The sequence below is a fragment of the Columba livia genome, chromosome 5 (genome assembly GCF_036013475.1).
Source record: "Columba livia isolate bColLiv1 breed racing homer chromosome 5, bColLiv1.pat.W.v2, whole genome shotgun sequence".
NCBI classification, from domain to species: Eukaryota; Metazoa; Chordata; class Aves; order Columbiformes; family Columbidae; genus Columba; species Columba livia.
Window position 1 is genome coordinate 34,282,565 of NC_088606.1, and position 11,036 is coordinate 34,293,600.

The window sequence follows — 11,036 nt, forward strand, 5'->3', positions numbered from 1 at the left end:
TGTCTATTGTGTTTTTTTTTTTATTCTTTTTTTTTTTTTTTTTCCCCCTGCTTTTTCTTTTATTTCTTCCTCAAGTTTCCAGCTCTTTCTGGATATGTTGTACTTTACTCTGACTTCTGTGGTTTCTTCTAATTATAAAAGAGCTTACATTATGACAATGAGACACAGAGACAAGCAATGGCACCATCATTCAACACGGCTACTTCAATAAGGTTTTTAAATGAGATCTGTCACTTCCCCCTCACCCTTCCACAATTTATAGAAGGAAAATCTCAATCTTTCCTCACACTTTTCCCCTTGTAAACCATGTAGTGACAGTTCAAAATATAAATCAGCCTTGAATTGTTGTAGAGTTGGAGTTGGCATGCCTGCCTTGCACCTTATCTCAGTTTTATTTCTAGCTAGCAGTTTACTCCCACTTTTAGAAAAAAAGAGTGAGAAACCACCTTTACAATACAGCTCATTACAAGCTGTAAATAGGGACAGAGGAGATGAAAAGTAATTATAAAAGAGAACAGAAATATCTCATTTCCTTTTACCTCCTCTGTCCCTGCTGGCGGTACTTGAGCAAGACCAGTGTTGAGGAAGGACCTGCAGCCACAGAGAAGAAGTTTAGTTGAACTTTCCACCCTGCCTGTGGGAGATGGGCAGTAGCTGTAGACATTTTACCTTTCCAACCCGCCACCCTGTCAGATGTGTGAGGGACCTGGCTGGTCATTGTAGACCCCTGGGCAACCCTGCTGTGTGCAGTAGCTGTGGCATTGCCTGCTCTCGTGCAGAGAGCGGCTCTGACTGGGACCGCCATCTCACTGAACCAGACCAAGAACCGCCTTTGATTTCACATAACCCTCTGAGCAGTAACACAGACCTGTTTCAGACATACACCTTTTAATTCAAAGAACTGACATTGAAAAAGACATAGTCAGATAAACAATCTTATGAAACAACAACATGTAGTGTTTTCCTGTGGCATAACCAGAGAATAGGGTCAGAAGTCCCATTTCAAGCTCTGAAAAGCTGGTAGGATCTGGTGTCTTCTTCTTTCATGCAATAATGGAGCTGAGCAGGTTGTTTGGAGTTTTTTAAAGGCTTTTTGGTTTAGTCTTCCTGCTCTTCTAGATTTTTGTGATTCTAAAACCTACTGAAGGGCTAACAACATTAAAATTATTATTTTTAGAAGGCAGTTTACTTTTTCTGGTCTGAGATATGGACACAATTTGACAGAATAAGTTTCGTTGAAAAGATATGCATACGTATCTTTATTTGAGTATTAAAAAAAAAAAAAGAAAAACCTCCTGGACTGACCTTTTTAATAGCTGGTAGCACCATAGCCTTAGTATTTTATATGCTAACAAGTTCAGATATTCATTATAATTTGCATTTGGCCTACATACCAGCTTTGAATTGCAGATACCTCCACTGTGAAATCCTGTGTGCTTTATAGATAGTTCCTGATCAAAAGAATATAAGAATATAAGCAAAAGATATGAGAGAATTCATATACTTTAATCATCTTTCAGGGACACAGATAGAAATAAGACGATTTTTTTGTTTCTCCCCAGTGAGGTAGGCTAGATTTGGGATTTCTGCGTGTGCTCTGTTGTCCATGTGCTGCACAGTTGATTTGCACACACGTTGTAGGACTGAGGCATCAAGAGCATGTCAGTTTTACCAAGCATGTGCAAGACATCTGAGCAACACATGTGCACAGTAGGTATGGTGTGTCCTGGACGGGTCAGTGGAAGAGAGAGTGTTGTGGCTCCATGCCAGCCGCCTGTCAGTGACAGTGCCTGGCTGGGAAGAGGGACATTGTGTTTGCAAAAGTAATGCAGTGATTTACCTTCTCTTCAGTGGGAAAAACAAAACCAAAACAAAAAACATACACAGAAAACCCAAACAAACAAACAAAAACCAAACCCAAACAACAACAGAAAACAAACAAACAAACAAAGAAGCACTGGAGAAACAGGGACTGACGTTTCTGTGTGCTGTCCAGTGTGCAGGAATGACCCCAGAGTTCTCAGTTTCAAAAGGTTTCCTGAAGACGAAGCATCAAGTATCTGGTAGAGGACCAAGATGAGAATACTGGTTTGCTTAACCCAATGATCCCCTTACACACTCTTCCTTCACTTTTTAAAAAGATGTTCATCTCATTCGTTCCATGTAACACAAACCTGCTTTATAAACCACTTCATTAATTACTGAAATACAGAAGTTAACATAGACAGAAGAAGGTCTAAACTTTTTTCTTAGTCTTTCTGGTTACCTAGATGGCTGGACTAACTGAAGGCTTCTGAAGGGGAGAGCTGCATCATTTAAAATTACAGGGAGTGAAAAAATGAATGTGTATTTGGATTTATTCAAAACACTGGAGGTATCACTGAAAAATGTTTTTAAATAACTATCAGATCTTGGCCTTAAGATATATAAAAAAAAAATAACCATAATAAGATTCAGACACCTTGCTTTATCTTTTTTTATCAGCTGAGACTGAAAACAGGCATACCCAGCAACACGCAGGTATCACCGTGAATCCCAGTGTAGATTTTTGATGATGCATTGTAATGCGGATTCATAAAAACATCAGAAGCCTGTCTGCACTGCCTGCCTGGGAATGTAGGTGATGACTTTAAGGTGCCCTTTGACAATGTGTGGCTTCTGGCTGCCTGAATTCCTCCCCTTGCTTTTGTGGGTCTGGGGGGAGGAGCACAGAAATTTTAACTGTCACTTACTCCCTTTCCTACATTGTCTAAAAATATTGCAAATAAAATTCATAATCTGCCATTTTTGAATGATCAAGGAGCAAAATATGAGGAACAAATTATATCTGACATAAAAGAAGAATGTCCAGGATCGCATTAAGAAAATAAACTTTTAGTTGCAGTAAGCAATAACTCCTCCTTGCTCTGATACAGATGTAAATCACATAGCTTGGGGATTAATCAAATGGAGAAGTTATATCGACTCCAAATAAAATTTCTGCAAATAAAATTTGAAATGGCCATTTTTGTATTTCTTTTTTTAAAGAAGGCCTTATGGAAACAACTGTATTGCAATTCATATTACAAGAGATCAAAAGAACGAAGGTTAAAATAATAACTCCATCTTGCTCTAGAATAATTGAGAAATATATGTTAGCCTTCTGCCTAGTAATATCAATATGAATTCCAGAAAACAAAAACAATTGGAAAGAATAAATGTATCAGCTACAGCTCATCTGGGACAGCAACACTCAAATTCATTAATCATAATTTTATAGTTACTGCATGGCATCACAACAGAGAACTGTTAAGTTTGCTTGATTAATGACTAATTTGCAGACCTTAATATTGTTTTTCCTTTAAATTATAGTTTACTGAATTTCTATGTTTTATAATTAGTTTGTTGAAGTATAAAGGCACAGCCTTTTTGTATTTAAGAGACATTCCCAATCTTAGCTTTGTATCAATGTATTCTTCTATTCAGATAATTAAAAAGCTGTGCCATATAGATGTAACATACATATATTTATCTGTCTAAACAAAGTTATAAAAAGCCCAGAAATGCATTAGATATATTTACAAGTCTGAAAAATGGTCATTTGATAAATTTATAGATAAAAGTATGGGCCAGTGTGCCAAGCTTCTTAATGACATACTTTATGAGGGATTAGTATAAGTCAACAACGACAATAATTACAACAGTAGGCATGAAGAAATTTTTTTTCAAGGAGGGGGACAGGGTTGTATGTACTCAGTAGAGTTTCCTTCTAGACATGAAGGCTAGCTGAACCTCTGTCCTTAGGATCTGAAGGACTTTGAATGTTCCTTAGGAAACAGATGTTCATGAGGAACATGTATTTCCATTTTTGTTGTTAATTTTCTTCCACTCCAAATGAATGAAGAGTCCAAAATGTGGGTGTTAAGCTAAATCTAGCAAATAAAAAAGAGAAAGAAAACTGTCTGTTCAATGGCATTAACTTACTGAATGGATCTAAATCCTATGGTAGGTAATTTGATCTAATTTTTGCAGAAAGGCAAATGCCAGATGTTTGCTCCACTTTGATCTTAATAACACTTTAGGCTGCAGACAATAAGATTGGTTTAAAATTTATTGTCTCTTTGATTTCTCCATTCTAATGCTTTTTAAATTCTTTACACAAGACAGATCTATATATAGGCAACTGGGGTGGCATCAGAAGCATTGTATACTTAAGACATTCTTGAAAACCTCAGTGTGGAACAGTGTTTGCTGTTTTATGCATCAAAACAAAGCCAGATTTTATACAAGCAACATTCAATTTTCTTTTCATTATAACGTGACCTTTTATTTTGCATATGAAGCTCTGACTGTCCCATCTGTGGCACAGCTCCTTACATGCTTTTATCTTTCAATAACCTTATTAAAAGTCAAGACAATATATTAAATCAACATTAAGCAACAGGAGTTGAAAGAAAAATTAATCCATTCCATTGCATTGGGAGTGTAATCTATGTAGATCTTTAATTTCACTGTTAAGTTGGTTTTAGGATTCCTTTAGTACAGAATATCCTTTAAATGGAGAGCTGCCACTGAACAGACACCAGTGAAAGCCTCTGAGAAACCATGACATCCAAGAGGCATCCAACTTGCTGTCAGCTTGGACCTTCACATTCAAGGAGACTACTGTTCTGTGAACATGAATTGAACTCAGCTTATAGCTGCTTATTAAGTCGCCTCGGGTTTCTAGCAGAGTATCTCGTATATTCACTGTTACTGAGAAGCAATGAAAAGCAAGACTGAGAACAAATGGTAGAGCAAGAACAATGATTAAAAAGAAACAAATAGAAAAAACATCCTGGTTTTCAGCCTGAAAGTCTTATCATAATTCTCTGGCATAGTTCAGAGCCATCTGTCCCCTTAGATCCATGCATGATGTCTCTAAACAACTGTTTTCACTCTGTTCAGCCCAGTAGTCTGATAGTTCAAAAAGTCAGAATCAGTTTTCCTCTGAAGGAAATTCTGAACTTTGTCTAATGGTGACAGTGCCATCGCTCAGCCAGCTGAGAGAACAGCTACCCTGGCAGGTCTTTCCAAACTGGCAGTGTCGAAGCAGTAGCAGAAGTCAGCAGCCTCCCTACTTCCCTACCATCAAGTTCAATTCCTGCGAAAAACTTCTTTGTAAACCAGAAGAAAAATTCCTTTGTTCAGAAACGAGTGTATTTTAGTTTATTACCAAGAATGAAACATTGCACACAGAGACACGGTAATAAATATTCTTCTCTTCCTATCACAACAGTGATGACAAGTGAGAAGATTTCCCCTTACCTCACCCTAAGGGAGAAGCTGAGTAAAGCAAAAAACTCTTCCAATGAGAATTGCCTCAGGTTTCTTCCTTATTTTTGCTACATCTCAAAAGCTAAAAGATCTTCAATGTAATCTACTATCTTTATTTGTCACAATTACATTTAAATACTGTTTGCACTATTCCAAGGCATGTTTTGTTGGTCCTCTCCTTGATATAATATACCACCTGTACCATTAGAGAAGAGGCTGTTTGAAAAGACTGGACGACTAGGTCATACAATATAGGGAATTTTAAATGGCATTTGATTTCAATTAAAAGGAGTGAAGAAGCACTGGTTTCCTAAAAAGGCATGGTGGTATCAGACTCCAAAAATCTTTTGCGACACTAACCTTTGTGCATTATAGTTGAAAGGTGTGTAAAATGGTACCCAATGAAATTTAATGGAAGCCACACAGGGAAAGATTGTAGCTTCAATATTTGTCTTTACCAACACATAAAGCCACCTTGTTCTGTTTTACCGTTGGTGAAAAAAGAAGGGAGTGTCTATTTCACAGGAGAGGGTAGGAAGTAACAGTCAGTGTGATGGATGGTGGAAAGAAACAGAGGGCAAGAGGGAAGAAATGTGGACGTCAGGTACTGATCTCAAAGATGAGGTCTAGTCTGCTGTCAGAATGTGTATAAATAGCTTATGAGAGATGCATTGACATTATTGTGAAAGGAGGACTGTACTCAGTTTGTATTGTGTTGTCAGAAATAGCCATTTGGGGAGAGTACAGTTCATATTTGTCAGATATGAACAGACTATGCAAGTACAAATCAAGGACAGATCAATTCCTGTGAAAATACAAATCAAGGACAGATCAATTTCTGTGAAAATACTCACTCACCCAAAGGCATTTATTCAGCAGATGACACTGCAGTACCCTCTATCTCTATCAAATCTGTCACATTCACTCACTGGGGGCATAGCTGCACTCCAGTGTACCATAGAAATCCCAAATAATATTTAACCTTACAAACATGGCTACCAGCAACAACTTATTTGCGAAAGCCTGAGGTTTATTCTTTACTTAGCATCTTTCAATGGGTGAGGCAAACTCTGCTTTCTGTCCCAGCACACAGAAAAACAAGGGTTATCAGGGAAATTTTCCTTTGATCTTCTATAGCAATTACATAATGTTATTGCTGAGCACACCAATATTTAGGAATGATATTCCATCCTCTCCCTGGTTCTCTTCCCACTTAACCTGCCTGTCGCAACAGCAGCTTGGCTGGCTTCTGTCTGGGGTTGACACATTGGGAAAAGGAAGACCAAAATAATTTGGTGAGGTGACACCGAGGAGAAGACTTCTGTGCTGAGGGGTTTGGTGCTACTTCATCTTTTTCTTGTTGGCAATATCAGAAATACATCTGCAGGGCATCCTTGATGCAAGTCCAACAGCTTGCTGCTGGAATTTCTCTCTGACAGTGCCAGTACAGCCAACATCTCCTGGGAAGCAATCTTGTTTATTGCTCCATGCCCAGATTTCTTGTGATATTTAGGATATACTTAATTCAGTGTTGCAGGTCTTGCTTGATTTAGGCACCTAAGTTTAATCTCGTCTTTGATCTATTATTTCCAGATAAAATTGTTATTGGACAAGATGTTTTGGTTCTGGATTTTTCAGATTTCTGAGGCTTAATTAATTCAAGTTGCTGTTGAACAAGATACTGCCTGATAGCTATGGAAAGAGGTTCTCCAATCTGTGGATTGTGTCTGTTAGAATAAATTAAGCACAGCCTGTTCAAATGAAATGTTACAAGGGAACTACAGACTGTAGCCTTTCCTCAGGGCTCACTATTGGTACAACAATGTGAAACATATATATACATATATATATATGTATATATATGTATATATATACACAGTTTTCATCCAGGTCGAAACAGTCTAGAAGCTGGGATGGCAGCTCTAATTTTTCCAGCTTCAACCTTTGTCTGTTTGGCTTTAGATAAAAACCTAACCTTAAAGAACAATGATGGCCAGGATTTTTTTTATGTGTACAGCGCAAGCTGCCAAAGCTTCTAGGTAGGGCTGTGTTTGGGGCAGCACTTCCATAATGTAAGGCCTGGAGTGCTGATTACCCTCTGAGCTGAAATCGGATGTCACTCCCTGAGGCACAGGTCAGCACGTCCGTCACGCATAGATGAGACCGTCTGCTCCTCTCGGTTGGAGAGGGATGTTATTTTCTTAAGGAGCAGGATGTTATTCCTAGAGGTCTGCCCCTTGGTAGGGTCAAGAGTAATATTTTATGGTTAATGTTTATGATTAATTTTGGCTGTGGCCTTTCCTTTCAGAATTTGTATGGTTTCAGTTCAAGTTGGTAAGGGGGAAGCTTGACAAGGTTAAGGCGTGAACCATATACTCACTTCTCCTTCCAAAGTAAATACTACAACAACAATGCACATGGGAACCGAGCAGCGCATTCCTAAATCAAACCAGAAGATTCACACAGGGAACTAAAGCAGTAGGGTCCAAGAGGGTGGATTTTGCCTTTTTTTTTTTTTTCCTTAATATAAAGGATACATTTTCAGAAGGATGCCTTGGGAATTAGCTCAACACAATCCCAGGAGCAAAAAGGGCAGTTTGGCATCAGATTTCTTGTGCTGACATTACTTAAAAATTAATATCGCCTTTGCCCCTTTTCTCTCAAAATATATCTGCTAAAGTAAGGTGAATGATTCTCAGCTGTTCAATGCTGCTTAAAGGAAAGGACATGCTAGTATCAGAGAATAATGCAAGTATATGTTGAATCTTACCTTTGGAAAATACCCAGATTTTCTGCCTGGCTTGGAATAGGATCTTTAGTTTCATATGCAACTTGTTCTCTTTTTAAGAAGCTTAACTCTTCTCAGCTTCTGGAAACTCTGATTTCCTTTCACATTTTTTATTAATGAAATAGTTTCACGGTAGGCTTGCAGATGGATTTGTTTTGATATTTTAGAAGACACTTAAGAACAGAAGAGATGGGAAACTTCTTTTAAAATCTCAGTGTTCTTTTTGTTGTCAGGGCATGATGTATGGTGCCATAACTTGCGCTCTGTGGCAGTATCACCAAACAGAGAGCAATGAGTAGAAAGAAGACATATTCTTGTGATAGTGTGAAAACTTAAAAAAAATACTGTTATATGTAAGCAATAAAGATGACGAGTTCAGAAGTGTGTGCATGAAGCCTTCTCAGAAACCTATCTTGGATTTGCATCATCATTTTCGAGTTTTGGAATGCATTGACAAAGTGTGGTGTGGGGAGGTCATTATATGAGAGTTTCTGAGGTTGACTTTAAATCAGGAAAAAAGAGAGGGCAAAATTCAGGTGGTAAAAGTCTTCTTTCACTCTCTCTCTCTCTCTCTCTCTCTTCCTTCCTTCCTTCCTCCCTCCCTCCCTCTCTCTCTCTCTCTCTTGTCTCTTCTTTTTCCTCTGGGAACTAATTTCTGTAGTCAGAGAAAACATGTCACATCATACTTTACTTTAAAATTCTGAGCTCTTTAAAAATCTTGCAAATCTTTAAGGTCACTGAACTTCAGACCCTAAGAGGAGAAATGTTTTGGGAATGCATACACCTCAAACATCTGAAAGCCTTTTGTGATCTAGAATTAAAAGCCTATTATGCCACATCATGAATGCACAGCCTCCTCAGAACATTTGCATGATACCATTGCATCTCTCAAAGACCGGGTTGTTACGGCTGTTTCAAATCACATATAAAACTAGCACTGCCAGTCTTCATCAATACTTCAATGGAAATCAAAGACACTCAGGGAAAACACTATGAGGCATGTTACATTTCTGTTTGAGTCATAACAAATCAACAGTGCAAAATACTGCTATAGATGCCGCAAGTGAGACTGGCAAAGAAAACTTTCAAGCGTCATCATACTGACATTTTTTGAGTCTAATAAGAGAAGCAAAAGATAAAAATATAGACATCAAAATTTAAAAATGTGTCCCTTAACTCACACACATGGTCCTTTGGAACTCACTTTATATGGCCATTTCTGGGTCAAGCCTTTCATAACAAATTAATTTCAAATTTCACTGCTCAGCTAATTACATAATTGTAAATTCTTAGTGGTCGATTGGCACTACTTAGATTAGTTATGAATTGTCTGGTAGGTTTTTGTGCCTGACTCTGTGACTAATAGAGTCTAAAATAAAAATTTGTAAGTATTAGTACAAATATGTAAAGTATGACCAGTAATCTGGCTGAGAAATTTGGAGATGAATTAATGGACCCATTTCAAATAGCTTAATCATTGCAGTCCTGGAATTCACAGTTTGAATAAATTTCATTATTAGCAATGAACAAATGTTGGAGCTGGATAAATGCACATGAAACTAGCAATGGTTTCTTAAACAGGGTGGAAGAATGAGGAAGACAGAAAAAATTACAAAGAGGAAACAATGCAAAAGAAAAAAAAAAGAAAAGAAAGGAGAAGCCTTATAACATACTGTGATTGAAAAAAATAATTCCTCACTCACCCCTTACCTCCTTTTTAAGAAGCTGCAGAGGGTTTTCATGAAGGCCCAGCATGCCTAAATAAGTTTCACTTGGAAAGAATAAGTTGTAAAAGCTAAATCACCACTTATTTCTTTTGAGCCTGTCTTCAGCTGTGATCTGTGGAGCTTTAGTTTCTCTTGTATATAACACAGTAGTATGAGACCAAGCTTGAAAAATCCTAACTCTTCTTAAGTGTGTGCGAATTAACTTTGTAAGAACAGTATTTCTTCAGCAGTAGCCAGTACAGTCGACAGCCTATATGGAAACCAGAAACTTCTGAAGCCCATATACCTGTTCATCCACCATCTTACAGAAAAGATACAGCACATTTATGAGTGTCAAAGATAATATGCAAGATGCAAAAAACCTAGAGCAAATAGATGGAATGAAATGCAACGATTATGCAGAAAGTAAAACTAAGACTTGCAAACTCAAAACGTTTTTTCATCCTTCCCAAAAACACAGCAGGGAGGGAAAGGCAGATATCCCATTTGTCTGGCTTTGTGGTTTGTACTTTTTTTTGCATCTGGAATCCCTTGGTTTGTTGACTCAGGTAGTGGCACTCCCAAGACCAAGGACTGCTAGTGTATTTGACCTGGTGTATTCATCAATATTTGCATTGTTAATTTCATTATTTTGCAAAGCACCTTGGGATGTGTCTCATGAAAGAGGTTATACATAGAAATCTCCAGTCTGCTTTAATTAAAGTTTTCTGATAAGCGTGTCTCAAACACTACTGTCATCAGCACATTTGCGTTTAAATTATTTCAATAACTAGAGTATTCCAGTTTTTAATATTGACTTTTGCTAACTATCCTTTCCTGAACCAATGGATGTATGAAAATTTCATCATATATTTGTGAAATATAGATATTAAACCTATGACAGAATAAACTTATTTTGTCATATAAATAGCTTAGCTTCTATTAGAGATGTGTGTGTATATATACATAATAATATACACATGCATATATATATGTATCCGCATATTTATAAACAAAATGACTTAGGAATAATTGCCTGGTTTTATCTCCAACTTTAACCCACGGATAAATAGTTGTAGTATTTACAGATACATAACAGTGCAGCTCTGAATTTATTTAATCATATTAGTCTCATCTGCCTGTTAACTAGAAGCAGACATTTCATCTTAAAGCACTTAACAGCAGTCTATCATAAATTCATTCTGTATTTATTAAATAGTACCTTTCAATAACTCTAGAACTGAAAT